The sequence below is a fragment of the Nicotiana tabacum genome, chromosome 20 (genome assembly GCF_000715075.1).
Source record: "Nicotiana tabacum cultivar K326 chromosome 20, ASM71507v2, whole genome shotgun sequence".
NCBI classification, from domain to species: domain Eukaryota; kingdom Viridiplantae; phylum Streptophyta; class Magnoliopsida; order Solanales; family Solanaceae; genus Nicotiana; species Nicotiana tabacum.
Genome location: NC_134099.1, coordinates 68,380,014 through 68,393,044, shown reverse-complemented (window position 1 = coordinate 68,393,044; position 13,031 = coordinate 68,380,014).

The following is a 13,031-nucleotide window of genomic DNA, read 5'->3' as shown; positions in this document are numbered from 1 at the left end:
AAATAATAAGGAATAAAATGTCACTAGTGGCCATTGGCCTTATTACATTTTATAAAGTAAGAAAACTCCTATCTATTTGGTCCTAGAAGGACATTCCTCATGTTGAATGCTCTCGTTAATCAAATCCTCCGGCTCGCGTAGGTTCACCAGTAGAAATTCCTTTGCCATGTGTTCTCCTTTGTTTTCTTCAGTGTTTTGGCAGTCGGTGACTCTCTTCCTCACTTTCCCTTCCAATTCCAGCTGACTGTACTCCAGATATTCCAACTTTTCGCTAGCTTTGGCGGCCTTTTCTTTCCACTCGTTGATTTGGTCATTTGATGGTAGACTCCTCCACCAGTCCAGCAAGAGTGAGAGTGTGCTAATCATACTGAAGTTGGGGACCTCGTGCTTCATGTTTCTGCAAGACAAAAAGGTTAGGCCCTTACCCCCGCCGGACTCGACTATTTAACTATCAATAATTGGCATAAGCAGTATTTAGTTCTCCAAATAAATGCACAGAACGTGGTAATGTCCGTTTAGGTTCCAAGGAAACCCAGTGGACTTTGGAGAAGGCTATCTTAAAGAGTCATTATGTGAACAACATAACTGACTCAGCTAGGTTTTGACAGTGATGCATGCACAATTAAACGGAGTAGGGTTTCTATGGGGTATTAGACTGGTACCCTTGAGCGGACAACTCAAGAGGGAAAGGAACGGAACCATCGACTACACCGTTGATCAACTGGTTTTACCGCAAATATGCCTTTGCCAAATTTAGGGGCTAATAATATCGTGAGGGTGCAACCACTCATTATAAACGTTGCTATGGTATTTTGTTTGGCACGAGTGGAATATGATGTTGAATCTGCAGTTACAATAATTAAACAAATTGTCATGTATTTGCACATTCATAAGGTAATAGTTACAATAATTGCTCCAAGTTACAAAAGTATTAAAGGAGAGCGGTAAAAGAAAGCATTAAGAGAAATAAAGAGAAGAAACGAAGAGCCAAGTCAGTTATCGAAGTAGGAGAGCAAAATAAATACTTAAAGGCATTAAAGACATTCAAGGAAGCATAAAGTCACAAATAACATGAAATGGTAAAAGCCTTAAAGAAATTCCCAGCAGAGTCGCCATGCTGTCGCGCCCCCTTTTTCTCGCGAAATTAGGTTTATGACATTTGGGAGGACAACTCGTTCCCTTTTGCGAATTGGGTTTTTTGATGGTACTAGCAAGAATTTGTTTAGAAAAACCAAAGTTTGGGTAAGGGCTAGAAATTATCTCGAGGAGAAGGTGTTAGGCACCCCTCAAGATCCACTAGTGTGGTTCCCAACCATGCTACAATTGTGACTTAAGCAATTAAGGGTTTCAAATATGAGGGGTTGTCACATTGTGTTTGCAAATAAGTTGAAGTTTGAAGAAACAAGAAAGTTGAAATTCGAGAAAAAGGAGTTTGAAATTTTGAAAGTAATAAAATAAACAAGTAAAGGGAAGGGGGTCCTAGGTTTATAAATAATATGGATCACATCAATGCAATACCCGGTAATCACTCCTCAGAAAGGGGTTACACGTGGTATTAGCGCACCAGTCATCATATCCATATCTACCCTTTCCCACTCCGTTGAGGTATTTAAACGCGAAATGGTTTTGTTACTTATTGCATGCTAGTACCCGCCCCAATCCTATCAGATTCGGAGGCATTTGGGACTACTAGTCCTAAAGGGAAGGGAAATATGGGATTTGTGTGGTTTAAAAGGATAAAATTCTAAAGCAACAAACAAAAACACATAAGGCAGATATGGGAAACACATAACAATTTAAGAGGCTCAGATGGGCCTCCTCACTTAAAGACAAATTTTTAGCATGTCTTGCAGATACTGGTTATGGTCTGAATTAAACTTAAACGTTAAGGAGGCAGACTGGTCTATTACACATTTCAGATAAGAAATCGGAATTAGACCTGCCTGTTGGTTGGAATTAACAGAGTTTGATTCAATTAGCTAATTTTACCTTATAGCTTGCCTAAGTGAAACCTACAGGCATGACATCTAATAATGCAGAAGTGTACTGATTTTTACAAGAAGAAGGCCTGTTGATTATAGAAAACATAAGTTCTACAGATATTGAGTAATGTTACTACTGATTTTAGACTTGTAAATGATTCAGATCAGTTGGTTACTCCTATAGACATGCTTTCAAAGCGTTATTGAGTTTAACCTTTACAAAAATGCAGAAATTTTATAGGCATGGTGTTTAAAATGCTGATTTTTATTATTTAAGCCTATAAATGCGTTTGCCTAGTGATAGATGCATATGCAGAAATCAGGAAACTCTATAGACATGTTCTCTATGTGATAGGCAGAAATGTAGAAAACTTATAGACATGGTCTCTATGTATGAAATGCAGAAGCTATAGACGTGGTATCAATGTATGAAATGCAGAGGCTATAGACATGGTATCTATGTATGATATGCAGAACATATTGACAGGATTTCTATATGAAATGCAGAACCTATAGGCATGGTTTCTATATGAAAAACATAGAATTGCAGGACTTGTAAACATGATTTCTATGTGAAAAATGCAGAAGTAAAAACAAGACATGATTGCAGTAGTAAATACCTACGAACATGATATCTACCCTTATGCATATATGAGTGACCCTCCCCTTTTCACTAAAACCCCATAAGTTATTACAAATTATTACAGCCCAGAATTAATAAAGAAAAGTAAAATAAAATTACATCAGAAAGCTAAAAATCCTAACCAAGGAGAGCCTGATTCAGACTTTTGTCTGAAGCATGAAGTAAACCAACTCCAAAGATCAAATTCCAAAGCCTTTCTCCTATTCGGGATGTGTCAGAGTTCCCTAAGAGTCTCAAGTGGACTCCACGCAGTGCTTACACCCAAATATGTTGTAGAATTGGATTATAGTGCAGTGTGGAAGGGCCAGCCCTCAAATGTCCAAGTTCAGAGGGAGTTCAAGGTCCCAAAGCAAGGCTCATAGGAGGGGAGCAGAACTTAGAATTTAAGAGAGAGTGCAAGTGCATAAAGGGGATTTTGGGGAAAGCCAAGACATGCTGGTGGTCATACCCAGCACTTGGAAGTGCTGGCACAGCCCACCAGCCTGTTAGCCACGTTGTTTGGGAGTTAGGATCCATTAAAGGATCAAGTCCATACATGAGCAACAATTTGGATGTTGCCATGCTTTGAACTTTAACTCAAACACATAGAAGGGAATAAGGGTATGGGGAATTCACAAAACAACAGATGCAAAGAGACAGCATATTCATAGGTATGAGGCTGAAAGTTAAATTAGAACATACTAGTTTCAAAGAAATAAGAAGAGAAGAGCAGTAGCAAAGCCAAATTGCAAACACACAGGCAGAAGATTTCAGAAGAGAGTAGCGTGTTGAATTGAGAATGTAGGAGTATTGAAATTGAAAGTGTTCAATAAGTGTTGTCAGAGTATTGAACTCAAGGTCTTAAAGAGTATTGAGTTGGAAGTGTGTAAAAGTGCAGAAGGGTCGTGCCCTTTATAGTGTAGAAAGCAAGCAAGAAAAGGTAAGAAAATAGTTTCGAAATCAATCACATAAGGTCTCCCTTCAATTAAGGGATTCTGATTTCAAACGGGCAAGATAATTAAGGAAAGAGTTTGATCAAAATCTTTTTCAAAGTAGCACAAGAAGGGTAAATACACAGAGGTTATTTAAGGCAAAAGTCCAGTGGTACATGGTTTGTGCAAATAAGGAAATGCGATCACTCAATAGCCAGTGAAATCAAAATTGCAGGTTTTGTCGAATGAACCAAGTCTGGAAAAATGAGGAAAGGGTTTTACTTAAGTAAAATCAATAACAATCAATCAAACCTTATTAAGAGGAATTCCGAATCAATCACAAGTTGAAAAAACCTTTTGAAGGCCAAATTCCTCATATATAAAGCACACAGACTTATTGAACAAGAAAGAACTATCATGCGAAAAAGCCTAGTATAGAAGAGTTCCGGGTCATAACAAAGAGGCTCAAATCCAGTACATAGACTCAGAATGAGTTTGAGAGTGTCCAGGGTCCCAAATTGAACCCTAGTCCAAAACACAAGATCAAACTCGCAAAAAAACCCCTAAATCCCAGGGTTTTCAACTTGAGTCAGATACAGAGAAGAGAAGACAAATAACTGAAACAGGCTTAGAGGTCTCTTTCAGGGATTCATGTGAAAACAAACAGATAAAATAGCAGGTTCAAGGCAAATAGAATGAAGAACTGATTTGAAGCATAAAGAACACGTTTTAAGAAAGCTTGGAACTTAAACAAGTTTCAGAAGAGAAACGAGATAGTATAGCACTTAAAAGAACAGTAGAGGAAACATGTTTAACAAAGAACTCAAACAAAATCCAGAAGAAGGCAACTAAATACCTAAAAGCTTAGTAGAAAATACAGTAAAGGAACATAGGGGTAAACGAACACATAAGATAAACATTTGAAAGCATGATATAGAAACCAGTAGAAGAAAGAACGAAGTACAATAGAAGGACATGCAAAATAAGACAAACATAAGAACACATGAGAAGGACATGCGAGGTAGAAAAGAGAACATAAAAACATAGCATAGATAGATTCACACAAAGAGAAGAAGAAGAGGAGTCAGAAAATTAAGGAAAACGTTTAAGAACTCAAGTAGAGCACAAACATAGCTTACATATAAGAAAACAACCAGAGAAAAACCTCGAATTGCTTAGGGTTTCAAAGAAACCCTAGAAATGAGAAAGGCTTGGAAAAAGGTCCGATCTTGAGTCGGAGAGGTCAGAAATAGGCTTCTGATGCTTGAATACGCCGGAGCCATGCCGGAGAGGCCATAGAACCTTGGATATGTATAGATCTGAAAGGACACCTTCGAGGTCGGACCTTGAAACTTCGAACACCCAGGGTTTAATAGTGGAGGAGGGTGAGTACAAGCCATCCATGGCCTGAGAAGCCATGAGTTCCGGTGAGATTGCGGTTGAAGGGGGGTGAGAGAGGCTAGGGTTTCAGGAACCGTCGAGAGAGTTTGAGAGAGGGAGAGTTTTCAAAGGTGGCTGAGAGATGGAAATGAGGGGATTAGGGTAGGGTTAGTGAATTAAAAAAGGTAAGGGGTAATCGTGGCTGTTGATCTAAATGATCAACGACCTGGATTGAAAGAAAGGGCCAGACGGGTTAATTGGTTGGGTCGGCGGTCGGGTTAGATTAGAATTGGGCCGGTCCAATTGGGTTTCAAAACTGCGTCAATTAGGGGGGGGGTCAATTTGGCTGTGATTGAAATAAAGAATGGGCCAGGTTTTAAATAGCCAGTTTTCCCTTTTTATTTTATAAAAAATAGTAAAATAATTTTGAAAGTAAATAAAGAGTACTGGATCAGTTAATAATATATAAATATTGATTTAAAAAATGTTGGAACCAATTTTATAATTATAAAAAATGCTATTAAATCTTAAAGTAGGATAAAATTGCAATTATATGCAATTTAGCTTTAAAAATACCAAATAAATTTGTAAAAATATATAAAAATTATCTTAACTATATTTTGGTATAAATATGGGAAATAAAACAAATTATCCACCAAAATAATAATTTTGGGATTAATTATTGGTTTTTATACTGCTGAAATGTTTAATAAATTGATTTTAAAAATCTTTAAAAATTGCGAAAAAATACTAAAACACTTGGGCATGCTTATATATGCGTACATATGTTATTTTGAAAGTATTTTGTATATATGAAAAAATATACAGGAAAAAATTGGGTATCAACATATCCTCGTACTGACGAGCCTTAATTCGCTCCACAACATAGACAAGAACTCTACTAGGCTCTGAAATATCCTACCTCACAAGTCGGTTAGCTAAGGATTGAATGTCCAAAGCCAATGGTCTCTCCTCCGCTGGAATGAATGCCAGACTACCTATACTCTTGGTCTTTCTGCTCAAGGCATCTGTGACCACATTCGCCTTGCGCGACTGATAAAGAATGGTGATATCATAGTCCTTCATAACTCAAGCCACCTGTGATGCCTCAGATTAAGATCGTTCTAGTTAAATAGATGGTACAAACTGATCTGTGTAAAACTCACACGATGCTCCATAAAGATAATGGCTCCAGATCTTGAGAGCATGAACCATCACAACCAACTCCAAATCATGCACAAGGTAATTCTTCTCGTGGGGATTCAACTGATGTGAATCATATGCAATAACTTGCTCCTCCTGCATCAATACACAACCCAACCCAATGCGTGAAGTATCACATTACACAGTGTACATGTGTGCACCAGAAGGCAAAACTAACATTGGTGCTATAGACTATTATGCCCCGCAATATTACGTCCCGCAGTATTATATTACAATGATGTTATGCTTTGTAGTAATATGCTACGATAATGTTACCCTCTGTAGTAATCTATTACGATGGTGTTACGTCCTGTAGTAAAATATTACGATGATGTTATGCCTTGCAGTATAACATTACGGTGATGTTATGCTTCATAATATTAAGTTACGATAGTGTTGCACCTTGTAGTATTACATTACGGTAATGTTACGCTTCGCAATAATAAGTTACGATGATGTTGCATCCTGCAATATTTTATGTGGAATTTATCATAAGATAATTGACATCAGTCCAAGGAAAAGATTATTTGGGGATTATAAGAATTATGCTATTTCACAAGTGATTAGTAAATTCATAAAGGTGAAAGGGGGAGCAAGTCTAAGAAAACGAATTTTGTCAAAGTTTGGCATTTTAGGATAAAATATGGCCCGAGCTAAAATACCCTGTATTTATGGACTAGTGCCATACAAGGTACTACATGGCCATGCTAGTAAGGTATACAAGGTATGTTAAAAGAAAGTAGTATTTAATTAAGTTGAGATAATTTTTAAATTATACGGGTAATTGATTAATTACCGGGTAACAGGACATTACCCGATTAACTAATAAGTGGATAAAAAATAATTAATAAACTAAACCCCCTAAATGTGGCAAGAAGCCACAAAGCCTAGGAAGTGACTAAATAGTCACAATGCTAGGTGGCTACTTAATAATAACTTAAAGTCTTAAAAATACTTATACAAGCTCATCCAAACTCTTATCCTTAGCCAAAATGTTTCATTATGTTTTCAGTTACCAAACGTGAGAAAATCAGAAACATTTTCCTCTTAAGACTTGAAACCAAAATAACGTTGGGGAGATTTTGGTCTTAATTGGAAAGGTTAAAGAATTAAAAGTCTTGATTCCAAGGAAATTCGTTCAAAGAAGTGTTGAGGCAGAAACATTCCAATTCAAAGACAACGTCTTCAATTGAAGCAAATTCGTCCGACTCCAACAAAATTCAAGCAAAGTTTCATTCCAATCTCAGAAGCAGAAGCTTCGTTTTCTCGCTCCAACCTATTTCATGTAAGCAAAAACTTCACTTCGATCAAAGAAATTCAGGGACAGGTATGTTAAAGCTATCCCTTCTTTCTTTTGGCATGATCCATATGATACGAATGAAACGTGCAAATGGACAAATTCCATAAATGACTCTATTCATAGAAGTATTAGAGATATCTATATTCTTGAATTTCTATGTGTTATAATATTTTATCATCTGTTCATGGGTCTTAGAAAAATATGAAAGTTAAAAAGAGTTTACTTTATGATATTACTCAAAGGCAAAATGGTCTTATGACATTCTAAAAGATTTTATTAACGTACTTTTCATGCATTGCATTCATGTGCATTGACCCATGACCAGATGATGTTATATACGCCATATATATATATATATATATATATATATATATATATATATATATATATATGGGATATGGGAAAAGGTTACAACGCTATATACGCACCACCACCTGATCAGTTGGTATACATTGATGATTTTGCCCAGTGAGGCTGAGATGATATGATGGGATGCCCTCAGAGATTGCATTAATGTACATTGACCCATGACCATATGGGATATGGGAAAGGTTATGGAGTTACATACGCACCACCACCTAATCAGCTAGTATACGTTGATGATTTTGCCCACAGTGGTCGATATGATATGATGGGATGCCCTCAGAGGCTGATGATGTTATGAAATATGTACCTATGCATGACATGACATTCATATGCATATGCATGATGCTAGATGTAATTTATAATTTACAGAGTTATCCAGACATACAGGTTGAGTCAATTACTCTATATTTTTTCCATGTCTGTTATGTACTTATTTATGTGCCTTACATACTCAGTACATTATTCGTACTGACGTCCCTTTTTACCTGGGGACGATGCGTTTCATGCCCATAGATCCAGATAGACGAGTCGAGAGCCCTCCAAGTAGGCTATCAGCTCAGCGGAAGATGTTGGTACACTCCATTTGCTTCGGAGTTGCATGTTTGGTTAGTATGATTTAGATGTATATTGTTTGGTATGGCGGGACTCTGTCCCGACCTTTATGACATTTATGTACTCTTAGAGGCTTGTAAACATATGTCGTGTACGTGAAAGATTGTACGGCCTTGTTGGCCTATGTTTTAAATTTATAAATGATCATGTTGGCCTATTAGGCCCGTATGTTGTGGGTATATGATGATGTAATAAGAAAGATATGTTACGTTGGTACTCGGTTGAGTAAGGTACCAGGTGCTCGTCACGGCCCATAGGTTTGGGTCGTGACAAAAGTGGAATCAGAGCAGTTCTATCCTAGGGAGTCTACAAGCCGTGTCTAGTAGAGTCTTGTTTATGGGTATGTCGTGCACCACATTTATAAGCAGGAGGCTACAGGGCATTTAGGATTGTCATGCTTTCTTCTTACTCTAGATCATGTGGTAGATCTCACTTATAAGAATTAAATTTCGAAATTCTATATTATTCGTAATAAGATGATACCTACATCCGGAAAAAAGGTTGGAAAGAGTGATAGTTGTGGAAGAGCTGAGTGAGAGGAATTGGATTTTTGTATGATGCTTACGATAAGTAAATGTGAGGTCTTTAGCAAATCATGGGTGTACTGAAAGGTGTAAGCTTCCTAATAAGAAGCCTTAGGGCAAGAATGTCTATCCATCTTTATGGTGAAAGACAATGAGAGATTAAGAAGATAAATACAAGTTTCAACAAGTAAAAGAAGCAAGATAAAGAAGGGTACGAGGCGCCCAGTCAACAAAGGTTAACAGTGTTTATAATTCAGGCAGAGGAACATAAGCTTTTTGAGTTATATTCAATAGTAACATAGGTATATACAATTGGTCGCACGCATTCCAGATATGCCTTATGGGGGTTAATAGAAGTAGTATAAGAAGATATGATGGATGAATTGTTTGTGTCAGTTGACATTTCCGAAGGATATTGCAAATATGCTAATAGATCTGCTTGTAAGACACCTAGATGGTACATTTTAAAATAGTACAGCCAGATATGAGTACTACAAAGACATGCACTATAAGCCTTGAAGGGATAAATATTACCTTAATGTGGCTCGCGTCCCTAGTAAAGCGAGAACGTTAAGCAACTTGAAGAGCCATTGGATGGAGCAAAGGGAAGCTAAAAGCAAAAGAATGTCTTGTTCAAGTTTTCAGAATAAAGTGATCGGCATAAATGTTAGCGGGAAATAAGAAAGAGTTAATGAAGCATTATGAGTAAGATGTGATACATGGATGACAACGGTAGATCAAAGATGACAATATTACAAAATCTATGGTCAAGTGAAGGAAGAGACGAGGGGTGACATGCCTTAGGTCAACAAAAGAGTATAAGCCATACAGTTATGTCCTCATTTCGAGAAATAAGTTCGCAACTCTAGCGTGATTACCAAGAGGAAAAGTTAGACTCCAGAGTAATAGAAATCAGTTTGGGCTGGTGAATAAGATAAACTAAAAATGAATTAGGGACTGAGTGATTTGGTAGTAGTCAGCATCATGAGAATTTTAGATCACATTCTGGCAATAATAGGATGGAAAATAGAAGAAGGTTCATGAGAAATTCATAGAATAGTCATTCAAGAAGACGCTTACATAAAGAAAGCAAAGTTAAGCTTAAGTGACCGTATGTACCAGTTACATTAAGTGTCACCCTCACAAGTAAGGGGATTTGTCATCCTTGGTACAGAAGGATTGCCTCAAGGCGAGTAAGTATCATTTATGTTGAGAAACGATGCTAAAGATGAAGAGGTAAGACATCTATAGGTAGATCCTCGTGGCTTCAGCTCTTAGTACACCCCTAAAAGGGGGGAATATGGAGTGACGTGGTATTAAGTCAGAATTAAGTGGTTCTAGTGACTATGGAATGGTAAAGGAAGAATGCGATAAATGAAAGAGGAATGAGACAACACTTATCCAAATCTTATAGATATACTACGATTCAAGAATATTGTGCAAGCACTACGTCAAGGAGAAGAAGTAAAGGTTCCTGCCCGAGCTGTTATTAATAAATAAAGAGCCAGTGCAAGACGTAAGATAAGACAAAGAAAATAACTCAAGAAAGATTACAAGGAATATTGATATAAGAACGGGCCAACGAGTAGTTAGTAATTGGTCAGGAAGATCCCGATTATGGCTAAACAGGAGGTTACAGACGAGTCATCAGATCGTGTGAGATAAACATAGTGTCGCGCCCCCTTTTTTCCTCTTTGCATCGGAAAATCTGGTTTATGACATTTTGGTATAGGACAACTCATTCCTTTTGGGAACTGGGTTTTGCATTTGAAGAGTCGCCACCTAATGATTTAAGGTGCATTAGGACACCCATAAGGTTCATTTCTAAGTTTGTTTGATAACCATAGATAGGGTAAGGGCTTGAAGTTATCCTAAGGGGAAGGTGTTAGGCACCCCTCAGGATCCACTAGTGTGGTTCCCGGCCAGACAGTTTTTTGTGAATTTGAGCAATTTATCAAATAGATGAGTATAGGCTCAAATATAAGGGGATTTCAATTTAAACACTTAAGAGTTTGAAAGAACAATTATTAAAAGACGAATTTTGAAAAGAAGTTGCAAATGAAAAGGAAAGGGGTCCTAGGTTTATTTATAATTGGATCACATCAATGTGATACCTGGTATGACAATCCTCAAAAGAGGGGATACAAGTGGTATTAACGCACCGGTCATCATATCCATATCTACCCTTCCCACCCCATTAAGGTATTAAAGCGCGGATTGGTCTCGACCACTATTGCATGCTATTACCCGTCCCATTCCTATCAGTCTTGGAGGAACTTAGGACTACCATTCCTAAAGGGGAGGGATATTTGGCTGACTTTTAGGTTTCAAAAGGTGAAAAAAGCTAAGGCGACATACAAAAACATATAGGACTGCACATTAGGGGGAAACATGTAAACAACTAAGAGGCTCATGTATACCTTCTCAAGCACAGTACATAAATAGCGTGACTTAAACACAATCAGGGTTTGAATTTAAAGTACTAAGGCAAATGGAGTTTTAATTGTTGAGACAGACTAGTTTATTACATAACTCAGATAAGAAGTCCGAATCAGGCCTGCCTGCTGGTTGTAGCAGTTACTAATTAACAAAGGCGGATTCAATTTTTCTTGTTGTCACCTAAGGCTTGCCTAAGTGTGTTTGGTGAGATCCTATAAACATTAATGCCTATTACTGATTAGGAGTGTAGCAAAATAGTGACAGTTTTAAAACAAGCGATTTGAGATCCTATAGGCATGCTTTCTAAACAGTATTAATAAAATGAGAGTAGGTTGTTTAAAACTAGTTCAGAATAGTACGAGTTAAACTGATTTTAAATTAGACTGGTTTCAGATCCTATAGGCATGATATCTATTATTGCTAATTTTTAATTCATATAGACATGATATCTAGTTGAGCATGAAATTAAACAGGTAGGAATTACTTGAAATTCCTATAGGCATGATTTCTATGAAAAAATACTAATTTTAACTGTATGGACATGATGTCTGATTATAACCGTTTAGTTCCTAAAACATGGTGTCTAAGTGTGGTAATAAGACATGCAGAATTTAAAACAAGTCCTATAGGCATGTTATCTAAATGTAGAGTTAAACATGTAGAATTTAAAACAGGTCCTATAGGCATGTTATCTAAATGCAGAGTTAAATATGCAAAATTTAAAATAGGTCCTATAGGCATGTTTTCTACCCTTCTAATAGCTAAACATGCATAATTACCCATCTCTTTTTTCACTAGCCAACCCCGATGTTTATTACAAATTATTACAGACCAAATAATGAGTTACATCAGAAAAGCGTAAAAGAAGAAGTTATACCCAGAGGAAGCTTGATTCTTGACTTCTTGTATGAGTTATGGAATAAACCACCTCAAGCACCAGTTGTTTCAAAGCCTTTCTCAGACCTGGGTGTGTCAAAGTTCCCTAAGGGTCTTAAGGGACCCCGGGCAGCGCTTACACCCAAGTTTGCATAAACAGATAGAGATAAGTGCAGTGTAGAAGGGCCAACCCTTATATGTCCAAGTTTAGAGGGAGCTCATGGGTCCCAAGGTAAGGCTCACACAAGAAGGGCAGAACTTAAGTTCTAAGTGTATAGTGGAAATATAGAAACATAGATTTATTTAAAACTGGGTTAAGAATAGTAAGGGGTAAGTGTGATTTGAAAACAGTAGTAGTAAAGCAGAATCAACAGTTGCACAAAGGGGTTAGGGGTTTGGGAATACATTGCATGGAGCATATGAATCTAGGAGGAGTCAGGTTTGGACATGCATAACAATAGATGATGCTAGCATGCCCATAAACCAGCCAGGGAATACAAACACATAAGGGGATATGGGGTTTGGGATTCATAAGTCAGTAAATCACATAACCAAGTGACTGACAAAGTACATACATAAGGGAACACATTAATTTAGAAGGGGAGGGAGCAGATTACAGCATGCTTATTAATGAAACTTGATTGCATACGTATAAGTAGAAATAGGCAAGATTGAAGGAAACAACTAAAGAAACATGTTGTTTTTGACGCTCGAAGATTAATTAGGACATAACAGTAAGAAGCAAATGCAGAAAGGAAAAGTAAGCAAATTTCCACTGCCTAGCCTTGGCTTTCA